We start from the raw sequence: 10,892 nt of genomic DNA, 5'->3' as shown, positions 1-10,892 counted from the left end.
ACTCATCACAACTGATAGCATCGATGTTAGTCATTATGATCTCTCTCACACACACACACACACACACACACACACACACACACACACACACACACACACACACACCATGCAGTGTGAGTGCTATCAGGCTCTGCAGTACTTTGCCCAGCATAGGGTTAGCAGAAATTGGTACTGATGATGTAACGCATGTGTGTGTGTGAGAGAGAGAGAGAGAGAGAGAGAGAGAGAGAGGTTTGAGTGGAAGAGATGGAGAATCTTGTCAGCTGATGAAATACACTTCTAGAACAGGTAGCAAGGCTATGAATAAAACACTGCAAAGAGTTCAGACTGTAATTAGTTACCCTGCCGTGTGTGTGTGTGTGTGTGTGTGTGTGTGTGTGTGTGTGTGTGTGTGTGTGTAAAAGATACTGTAGAACAAACTAGCCAGTGTTCATTATGTATATTGTGGAAGGGAAAGTGTGTGTTTGGCAGCAATGATCATACACACACACACACACACACACTCAAACACACAAATAAATGAATAAATGAATAAATAAATATAGTGTTCTCCAAAAGTATTGGAACAGCAAGGATTGTTTTTCCTGGCAGATTCGCAAGCCACACACACACACACACACACACACACACACACACACACACACACACACACACACACACACACACACACCAGTAACCATGGAGACTCCCAACCTGGCCAGGCCTGATCTCATATCTGAAATTCCGCTAGACATTTGCTGACTCTTCTACCTGCATAGTCCATAAACTATAAACCCACACACACACACACACACACACACTAGTTACATTTTACCTGACACCTGTAGATGCACACAGTGACCCACAGAGGCTCTAATTTTAGTCCAAAAGAACACCAAAATTGAATGAATATCTATATATCTATTTTATTTCATTTTTTATTGGTTGCTCAAAAACACTTCTTGAACAACCTCCATCAACCTCACCTGACTATAAGATTCCTATCTGTTTTTGAACGTCTTATTCCATATTTAGTTCCCATTTGCTGTTATAATAAACTCCACTCTTCTGGGCAGATGTTCCACTAGATATTGTGGAGATTCATTCAGCCACAAGGGATTTAGTAAAGTCAGGTAATGATGCAGGTGAGAAGGTGAGGAGGCCTGGGGTGCAGTTAGAGATCTGTTCAATAGGGTTGGAGCTTTATAGCAGGAGAATCTTTCACATCTTACAACCCATGGAAGCCCAGAGCTTCATGAAGCTGGCTTCAGGTGTATTGTCATAATGGAACAGATTTGTGTTTCCTAGTTGAAGTGAAGGATAAATTTAATGCTACAACATCCAAAGATGTCTGATACAGTTTGGGGACGGAGCACATCCTGGGATTTGGAGTTGCTGGAGGCACTTTATACAGCGCCTTTTAAAGTTACATATTTTTTCACTAATTAAAATAATAATAAAAATCGCCTGTCAGATTTTCTGGACCAATCAGGATGTTTGGACCAATCAGTTCACTGGTATTTGCTGTTATGTGTCTACCCAACACCATTTTGCGTTTTTGTAGAGACACATGTGGGTATTGTTTTCATGGATAACCACCATAAAGGAACAAGATGTTCCGTGGTGGAGTCTCATGGTTTGGGAACCTTGTATGGTCGCAATGCAGTGAAGTTATGAAGATGTTCCTCTCCGGTTAGTAATGAAGCTGCTTGTTACCTGTAAACCTCGTCGAGAAAAACGGTCATACCGCTTCCATTAATCCTTTGTAAAAAGGTGCGTGTGTGCGTTTGTGTTGTAATTTTAACAATCACACTGACAGGCGTTTTGCTCTTCAGGAATTTACATTTATTTTAGATTCATATAAAAAAAAAAAAGAAAATCCAATCTAAAAATAGAGCATGTGGCATTTTGGATTTGGAGGGGACTTGTTGCCGTGGCGACTGATCGTCTTTGCTGTTGGCTAGTAAGTGTGTTTGTGTGTGTATGAGAGCAAGCGAGCTGTGTTTGATGAAACTGACATCTAATCTGCCTGACTGACATCAAACAGCTTGGAGAGTGTGTGAGATTTATATTTGCGTGCATTAATGAGAAAATATTGTAGAAATAACACTTAATCAAAGGTTTGGACACACCCATTTTTTTACTATTTTATACAATATATTTAAAAATACATATCGAACTGTGCTTATTTTATTTCGAATTACTAACAAGATTTAGGATCCGGGTCACGGCACCAAGTAGTTCGATGTTTGTACATTTAGTGTAGAAGTAAGTCTCCTTTTGCTTCTTAACATCATTTGTTATTATTTTTGTGTATTATCTAGTCAGGCTCCCAGTCCATTCCTTTCTTACAGCCCTATAGGTTCCAAACTTTTACCTTATCTTTACATTCTGATGGTGAAACAAGTGCAATTCGTTTTTTTTATTTTGGTAACAATTGATTCAAAATAAAAAAAGTTTGTAAAAGGGATATTCATCCGAAAGTAGATCAGGTGAAGAGATCACTAGAATTCCTTACAGTTTGGATTGCAAGTTGTAGCGATCTGTCGCTAGGACTGTTTCGCTAACACTCTCCCTCTAGTAATTAATCGAAATGTCTTTTACCGTAGCCTATGTTTTCGGTCCAATCTTGAACCGTAATATACAAGTGGCTAACAGTGAATGCAATACGCAACGGCAGCTACGCACCAAATGAATCGATTACGCCGCTCACCGTTATTAAACAGTCGATAGGATGACATTTTCGCGATGAGGGCCGTGAGCTCTAGAAGTGAGGGAGGCTATTCCAAGCCTGAACAAGCGACGGCTAAGAAACCAGGACGTTCCATTTCCTGCGTGGATGCACTTTGACCTTCGGAAGCAAAATCGAGCTAATTTGTACTGTAGCAGTCGTAGTGCAGTCTCAAATCATTTTCTTTTCCTTGTCTTTCGTGTTGTGGAGAGGAAATATCCCACTCCCTCCCTCTCTTTTTCTCTCTCTCTTTTTTGATGCACCATGCATTAGTAAAATAGATGCCTGCTTGAATTGAGTCTGATCAATGAATTAATTTCTCCATGCTGTCAACGAGGTTCACCGTACATATATGTATATTGCTTTTGTCCTTGGCTGTCCTTAAATAGACAGAGACAGATTGCACAGTATATAAAATCTGATGACTCCTATCGCATGCTCCATTTAAATACGCAAAAAAAATGTACATCGGAAGGAAGAAAAAAGCAGCTCAAGTGGTTCCTGTAATCATTTGGTGAAAAGTTATATTGAGGCTGTGTGCCAGAGCTAATGAAAAAAGACGTAGAGAAGAGATTAATGAGACAATGACAGCAGAAATAATAGAATTGGCTTTCTGTAGCAGTTGCTTTTTTGGGGGGTATGGGGGGGGGGTCTTTTTGAGGGACTATTTAAAAATACCTACAGTGTCAATTTGTATTTATAAATAGAAGTCTATAGTGTATTACAGTGGAAAGTGCTGCTCAAAGATCCGGCTGTTTATCAGATTTAAATTCACCACCTGTTTGTCATTAGCACTTGCACATTGTACTTGACTTGCTTATTAACCAGGTCGTAGCATCCCCTCAACCATCAAACTACTTTTATTGAACTTATAATTGTGTTAGAAGGACAATCCTATCCTAAGTGGGATAACTAGTAGTAATAGTGAAGACACTTAGCAAAAGGGATACACTGTAATAATAGTGGAGACCTTTAGCACAAGGGGGCTCATTGTAGTAATGGAGACCCTTAATAAAAGTGGATACCTTGTAATAATAGTGGGGACCCTCAGCTAAGGGGAACACATTGTAGTAATAGTGGAGACCCTCAGCAAAAGAGGATACCTGATAGTAATAGTGGAGCCCCTAAGCAATAGGGGATACATTGTAGTAATAGTGGAGACCCTTAGCAATAGGGGATACATTGTAGTAATAGTGGAGACCGCCGCAATAATGGATACACTGTAGTAATAGTGGAGACCCTCAGCAATAATAGGTACACTTTAGTAATAGGATACCTGGTAGTAATAGTGGAGCCCCTCAGCAAAAGGGGATAGCTTGTAGTAATTGTAAAGACCGCAGCAATAATGGATACACTATAGTAATAGTGGAGACCCTCAGCAATAGGGGACACACTGTAGTAATAATCGAGACCCTAAGCAATAGGGGACACACTGTAGTAATAATCGAGACCCTAAGCAATAGGGGACACACTGTAGTAATAATCGAGACCCTAAGCAATAGGGGATACACTGTAGTAATAATCAAGACCCTCAGCATTATTGGATACACTGTAGTAATAGTGGATACGCTGTAGTAATAATTGAGACCCTAAACAATAGGGGATACATTGTAGTAATAATCGAGACCCTAAGCAATAGGGGATACACTGTAGTAATAATCGAGACCCTCAGCAATAGGGGATACACTGTAGTAATAAGACCCTCAGCAATAGGAGATACACTGTAGTAATAATCGAGACCCTCAGCAATAGGAGATACACTGTAGTAATAATCGAGACCCTCAGCAATAGGGGATACACTGTAGTAATAATCGAGACCCTCAGCAATAGGGGATACACTGTAGTAATAAGACCCTCAGCAAAAGGAGATACACTGTAGTAATAATCGAGACCCTCAGCAATAGGAGATACACTGTAGTAATAATCAAGACCCTCAGCAATAGGAGATACACTGTAGTAATAGTGGAGTCCCTCAGCAAAAGGGGATACACTGTAGTTCAAGTTGCTTTTATGTACTGCTAACAGAAGAAGCTTTTTTGAGAGAATCTTGTACATTTCAGAAGTGTCACACGCATTGTTTTGATGCCAGATGAGGCTAAATCACAAATTTTGCCTATTTACAACACCCGATATCTCACTGTAAAATCTCCCGGTACTTTAATGATGCATTGGCAGTTGTTTTTTTTAGTTGTACAGGTTTCTTGCAAAATGAACATGGAACTGTTTAAAGACACAATGTCATTATATAGCAATCCCCATCTCAGACAAATCGAATTGAAGTGAGGGCAGTCAGGTTGGACCTTTGAATATAAAGCAGAGTAAATATTCTACATTCAGAAGTAGATTAAGATCCTGATCTTGGTAGACTGAAAGGGACTGCATCCTTTATTTGTTGTTTTCTTTGATGCCAAAAATTCTTAAGGGCACTGATAGTTTGTGGTAAGCCACAAAAACAGATTGTAAAACCCTGCTGGGCAAATAGAGACCCTAATATTTAGCCTGCTAGCCAACTGTCCTTTGCATAGCAGGACCTTTCAACTCCCTTATCGTGGCACGGGTCTGTGTAGGTAGTCATGCAAATCCTGATTCAAGATGGCACATGGTGGATTGCTGCCACACCGTCATGATAAAACTCTCTGAAGATGTGTCAATGGACCAGAAATGACACTTTTACCCTCTAAAATGTCTATCACGGGACATAAGGGGTGTGAAACTAAAGGAAAAGTCAAATCTCTGCTCAGGGTGACTGTGGGGGATTTGGAGCATTTTTTCTTCCTTTCAATCCTCAATGCACCACGGGATAAATGAGTGTGTTGAAACGCATGAATGAATTGGCAGAATAATTGGGCTTTCATTTGATTGGATTGGACAGATTTATGAAGTGAAAGGGAACACAGATCAGGTCCCTCATTTAATTGCCTCCAAATCACAAATGACTGCCACAGTGTTCTTCTCGAATGCTGTCCAAAGTGTCAAAACCTTGAGAGGACATAATTAAGATCGACTTAAATTATATTATCTTCTGAAATGTGTCCTTTCAACAATGGTATATTCCTTGTACAGCCTCATTTACTTCTTTATTCAAATGCAACCATATTGGTTTTATTCTGTTCATTTATTGTGACTGAGCCCTGAGTTCTCTACGCTAGTGCCCATCGTGGTTGGAAAATGGCGAGGAACTTGTAAATTCTTACCTCTTGATGTGTGACATATCGTTCCACAATTCCATCTGCCTAAGCGCCACTTCGAAAATAATTGCTAAAAATGCAAAAATAGCCGATTCGCGAGAACAACAGGGAGTCGAGCGAAAGGTCTTGTGAAGACAGAACAGATGCCAAAATCTGCCACAGTTACTCATGATCAGATCAAGTCTCTTATCAGCCTCACAAGTCAAAAAAAGTTTGAGTTCACATTCATATTAAGAGCTCTAGATCTGATAATCCTCTAATGAACACTGGCTAATTTATGAGAGTGCATGCTTGTTATTTGCTGCCGAGAACCGAGTAGTAGATGTGTATTAGCTGTAACCAGGATGGAAGAAAACATCCATCAATTGGTCCAAAATCGAAAAACCCAGGAAAGGTTCTAAAATTATTTTGCTAAATGCTTTGTTAAACACATCTGTTTTGTGTGTGTGAAGTCATCTTGCTCCTGCCTGCGTTGCAAATTGGAGCCTTCTTATGCGCATACTGATGAGCTGGACGCTACTTTAGCTAGCAGTCTGGCACTCCTTTCTGCAGCTATCGTCCAGGGCCAAGATGGCGTCCTGCCATTGCTGTAGTGCAGTCCTGAATTTTCTAGAAAGATGATGTGCATGATTTTACCCATTGCCGAATAAGGTGCGCCAGAGCTCTAGCATTTTCACCTCTTTATTTCTTTCTCTTTGTCTTTCATGCTGGCTCGCCTCCCAATAACCCTGGCACTGTGTGTCCATGTCCTTTCCTTAGAACTAATGCTAGCTGGTAATTAATGAAGCGGCAGCGCAAGCGCTACCTGCTAATTAACCGCACAGCCGTGCTAGTGTAAGTTGCTAATTAAAAGAGCAGCACCGCTAGCACTTCAAACTAACCCTCTTAACAATGCTTAGCCTAGCCTCTTGTGCAGCACTCAGGCCAAGACTGGCACGAAGCCTTAATAATTAACAAAGGTAAGTTTTTATAACATCACAGGGAACACACACACACGCACCTTTGGTTATGATTGCTTCATACGAACCCTTGCTAAGGGCTTCTTCTAATTAGAAAAAGAGCATGCATACACACACGCTCATCTGATTCATCCCCTCACAATGGTGCTCTCGTTATGCATCAGCATTATGTAAGCATGACCATGAGGACCCAAGCACTCTCAGAGTAGTTTAATGCTGTCAGAAGCACAAACGCACACATGGATGGTAATGTACAGAGACACTTGGCTCTACGACCACTCCAATGATAAAAAGTTAATTATTCATTGTGCTGCTGTAGCACTTCAGTGGAGGCGTTCGTTTTCATGAAGCAAGCAGTGCTGCACATCAGAAAAGCTGACATACTGGGCTGCTGGGCTCAGACGACAGAAGACGAGGAGACAGACAGATACCCCCTGCTTGTCTTTTTGCCTACTGTTTAAAATACAGAATTGGCACCACAGTACCAAATTGTACATTCGAACGGTTAATGGTGTCTTAATGGATTGGCAACACGTTTCCCTGTGAGTCTGGTTTCTTGAAGGCTTCTTCCTTCTCCTAGAGAGTTCGAGGGTGAAGCATCCTACCTGAGTCTTGCAGCATGATGGACTATGTGTTCAATCTTAGACACTTTGCCTGCCAAGTTGCCATGTAATCAGTGGTAGTGCTAATGCCAATACAGATATTTGTCAAGCCAGGTTTAGAGTTGAGAAGATAGAAGCTAGTCCTCAGCCAGTACAACACTTATGTTGTAAAGAGTCCTTAAATGCAGCAAAGAAATGTGGCCTGAATGAAAAAAGAACTGTTGTGTGCATCCAGACTTCACTCACACATATCAAATTAACAGTCTTGAGGCATGCACTCTATTTACCAAAGGACTAAAAATTTAATTTTTCCTCCTGTATGGGCAGGTCTGTTTGTACCTTGCCCATGGGGCAATATATTCAGAGGAAAACAAAAATAAAAAAGGATTATATTTTTCATGCAAAGCTTAATGGTTATATCACATACATTCCTACTCTTTGAGATGCCCCCAGTGATTTTCTCTTAATTAATCTATTTTGCTTACAAAGGCAGTCTTACCAATTCCAACACTTCTAAAGAAATGTTCAGTCCTGAAGGTATTCTGTTTAATCATAACAATTTTGAAGATGTTCTGACCAATCCCAATAGCCCTGAAAATATTCTAAACAGTCCTGAAGTAATCCTGAACAATCTCAACCCGCCTGAAAAAAACATCCTGACCAATCGCACAAGTCCTGAAGATATTCTTACAAATCCCAACAGTCTTGAAAATATTCTGACCAGTCTCAACCAGCCTAAAAAATCCTGATCAATCCCACCAGTCCTGAACAAATTCCGAACAAGATCAACAGTCTGTAAATATCCTGACAAATCCCAGCAGACCTGAAATATTTTGACCAATCGTTACTATCCTAAAACAAATCCTGACCAGTCCTGAATAAATCCTAATCAATCCCAAATGCCCTGAAGAAATCCTGACCAATCCCAAATGCCCTGAAGAAATCCTGAAAAAATATCTTGACCAATTCTAACCATCCTACAGAAAATAAATCCTGACCTGTCCCAACAGTCCTGAAGAAATCCTGAAGAATCCAAAGTTTTCTGAAAAATACTGACCAATCCCAACAGTCCTGAAGAAATCCTGAAGAATCCAAAGTTTTCTGAAAAAATCCTGACAAATCCCAACAGTCCTGAAAAAAATCCTGACCAATCTCAACAGTCCTGAAGAAATCCTGAAGAATCCAAACTCTTCTGAAAAAATCCTGACCAATCCCAACAGTCCTGAAGATATTTTGACAAATCCCAAGAATTCGGAAGAAATTGAAATTGAAATGATCATAAACTAGAATGAACTCATTGTGCAGGACTGCATGTGTCCAGTGTTCCCCCATGTTCATCAGGAGGACATTGTTTTGTACTGTGGGCTGTACATCTGACTACAGGCATTGAAGTAAAAACTTTTGGTTGGGTTTTATAGCATCCTAATGCAAATGTCTACATCAGTGGAAGCTCCAATCGAAGTTCTGACGGGAATTGACACAAAGCAACTTTAAAAAATATATTTTTTAAGAATCCAGTTTTAGATTGAGACATTTTAATGATCATACCAGAGACAGGCTCTTCTGTGTGACCCACTATTCAGTGTCACCCAATAGAGGATGAGTTTCTTTGTGGGGGTCTTTCTCAAGGTTTTTTTTTCCTATGCTGTCTCTGAAGTCTGAAGAGTAGAGCATTTCATGTTAGTATGGGGCCTTTCACGGTTCCCTACTCACCCCAATTTAAGGAGTCTAGAACATCATGCTTGGATCCTGCATCAAGGACTGTATGAGTACAAATATTCAGTTAGTGGGAAACCAATTAAACTTGAACTTGTTCTCTTGACTTTAGTTTGTGGAGGGGGAGCATTCTATGTGAGTCTGGTTCCTCTCACTGTTTCTAACTCATGTGATTTTAGGGAGTCTGGGGCAGGAAGCTTTTTATGTGAGTCTGGTTTCTCTCCAGGTTTCTAACTCATACTATCTTGGTAGAGTCTGGAGAGTAGCGCATTCTATGCGAGTCTGGGTTTTCTCAAGGTTCCTAACTCATCCCAGTTAAGGAGTCTGGAGAGTGGAACATCATGCTTGGATCCTGCATCGAGGAGGACTGTACAAATGAACAATATCCAGTTAGTGGAAAACCAATTAGAACTAGAACTCGCACTTTTGGCTTCAGTTTGAGGCCAGTTGCCATTTCGGAAACGAGGCTCAAACACCAGACGAGGGAGAGACTGCGAAGGAGGATTTGACTATTTAAAAAGAGGAGGTTGAGGGAAAAAATCAGAGAGGGGGTAAAAAGCAGCTGGAGTGAAAGATGCATAAAGACAGAAGGATGCGACTGCCTGGAGAGAGAGGACATCTGCACAAACCCCTAATCTCTCTGCTGTTGTTGTTTTGGCTAATCAAAACTCCTGGGCAGAAGCAGTGCAATTAGCTGTAATGAGACTCAGAAAGTGTGTGTGTTGCGAGAGAGACAGGGAAAGAGAGAATTCGGGCCATTTCGTAGCGATATCCTGCCAATCCGGCTGTAATAGTGAAATCACCTGGTGCTCACACACTCCGTCTGCATGGCTGATTTATTAGCCCACTTAAACAGAGAAATGAAAACGACGATGCTGGAAAACCCAGGATTTATTTAGCACAAGGAGGAAGTGAGACATTGCACCTGCGATGTTAGCGTAGTAGTGGCGCAATTTCCCTGCCATACCTCCTTTAAGCTCCTCCGAGTGGCAGTTTGGTGCAACTATATTTATCTATCGCCTTGAGTTTTGTAATAGAGTCTAAAAAAGAAACGATTATTGGAGGAAGCTCGTGTTGTGGAATCTTAGTGTCGGGGGTGTTTTTCACACTTAATCTCCAAGTCCTTTGTTGCCCAGTGATGCGTTTGATGTTGCGATGAAGTAAACTCGTTTTTCTTTCTGACTCAGCTTTAAAACAAGTAAATATGTGTAGGAGGGAGAGAGAGAAGGAGGGAAGGAAGGAGTGACTGATGGAATGTAGAAGGGATTAAATGAGTGCACCATGGAATACGCTAACAACCGCAGGAAGGGATGCAAAATGGCCTTCTGGTATTTGCCTTCAATATGTGTTACGTCAAGTAATGCAATTCATGAAACCATGCTCCCTGTTACATTATGTCCCTTTTGTCCCTTCCTGTCCCTTCAGGTCTCTTCCTGTTCCTCAGTGTCCCTTCCTGTTCCTTTCAGTCCCATTCCTGTTCCTTCCTGACCCTTCAAGTCCCTTCCTGTTCCTTACTGTCCCTTTCTGTCCCCTTCTTTTTCCTAATGTCCTGTCATCTCCCTTCTTGTCCTGTTCCTTTCTGTCCCTCCTGTCGCTTCCTGTTCCTTCCAGTCCCTTCCTTTTCCTTTCTGTTTCTTACTGTCCCTTCATGTCCCTTCCTGTCCTGTCATGTCCCTTCCTGCCCCATCTTGTCCCTTCCTGTTCCTTTATGTCCAAT

At 41.1% G+C, this 10,892-nt stretch overlaps 1 protein-coding gene and 1 long non-coding RNA gene across 3 annotated transcripts in view; both read left to right on the top strand.

Annotated features, from left to right (window-relative positions):
* trappc9 (trafficking protein particle complex subunit 9) overlaps positions 1-10,892 on the top strand; it is a 188,472-nt gene that overhangs the window by 139,068 nt on the left and 38,512 nt on the right. The gene's annotated exons all lie outside the window — the stretch shown is intronic.
* On the top strand, positions 4,919-7,677 carry LOC310728990. Its single transcript, XR_014534435.1, has 2 exons — positions 4,919-7,419; positions 7,455-7,677. It is a non-coding gene; the product is annotated as an uncharacterized lncRNA (long non-coding RNA).

This window comes from Silurus aristotelis (genome assembly GCF_946808225.1).
Source record: "Silurus aristotelis genome assembly, chromosome: 7".
In the NCBI taxonomy this organism is placed as follows: Eukaryota; Metazoa; Chordata; class Actinopteri; order Siluriformes; family Siluridae; genus Silurus; species Silurus aristotelis.
The sequence above is the reverse complement of the archived record's forward strand: the minus strand, read 5'-3'. Positions and strand labels throughout refer to the sequence as shown.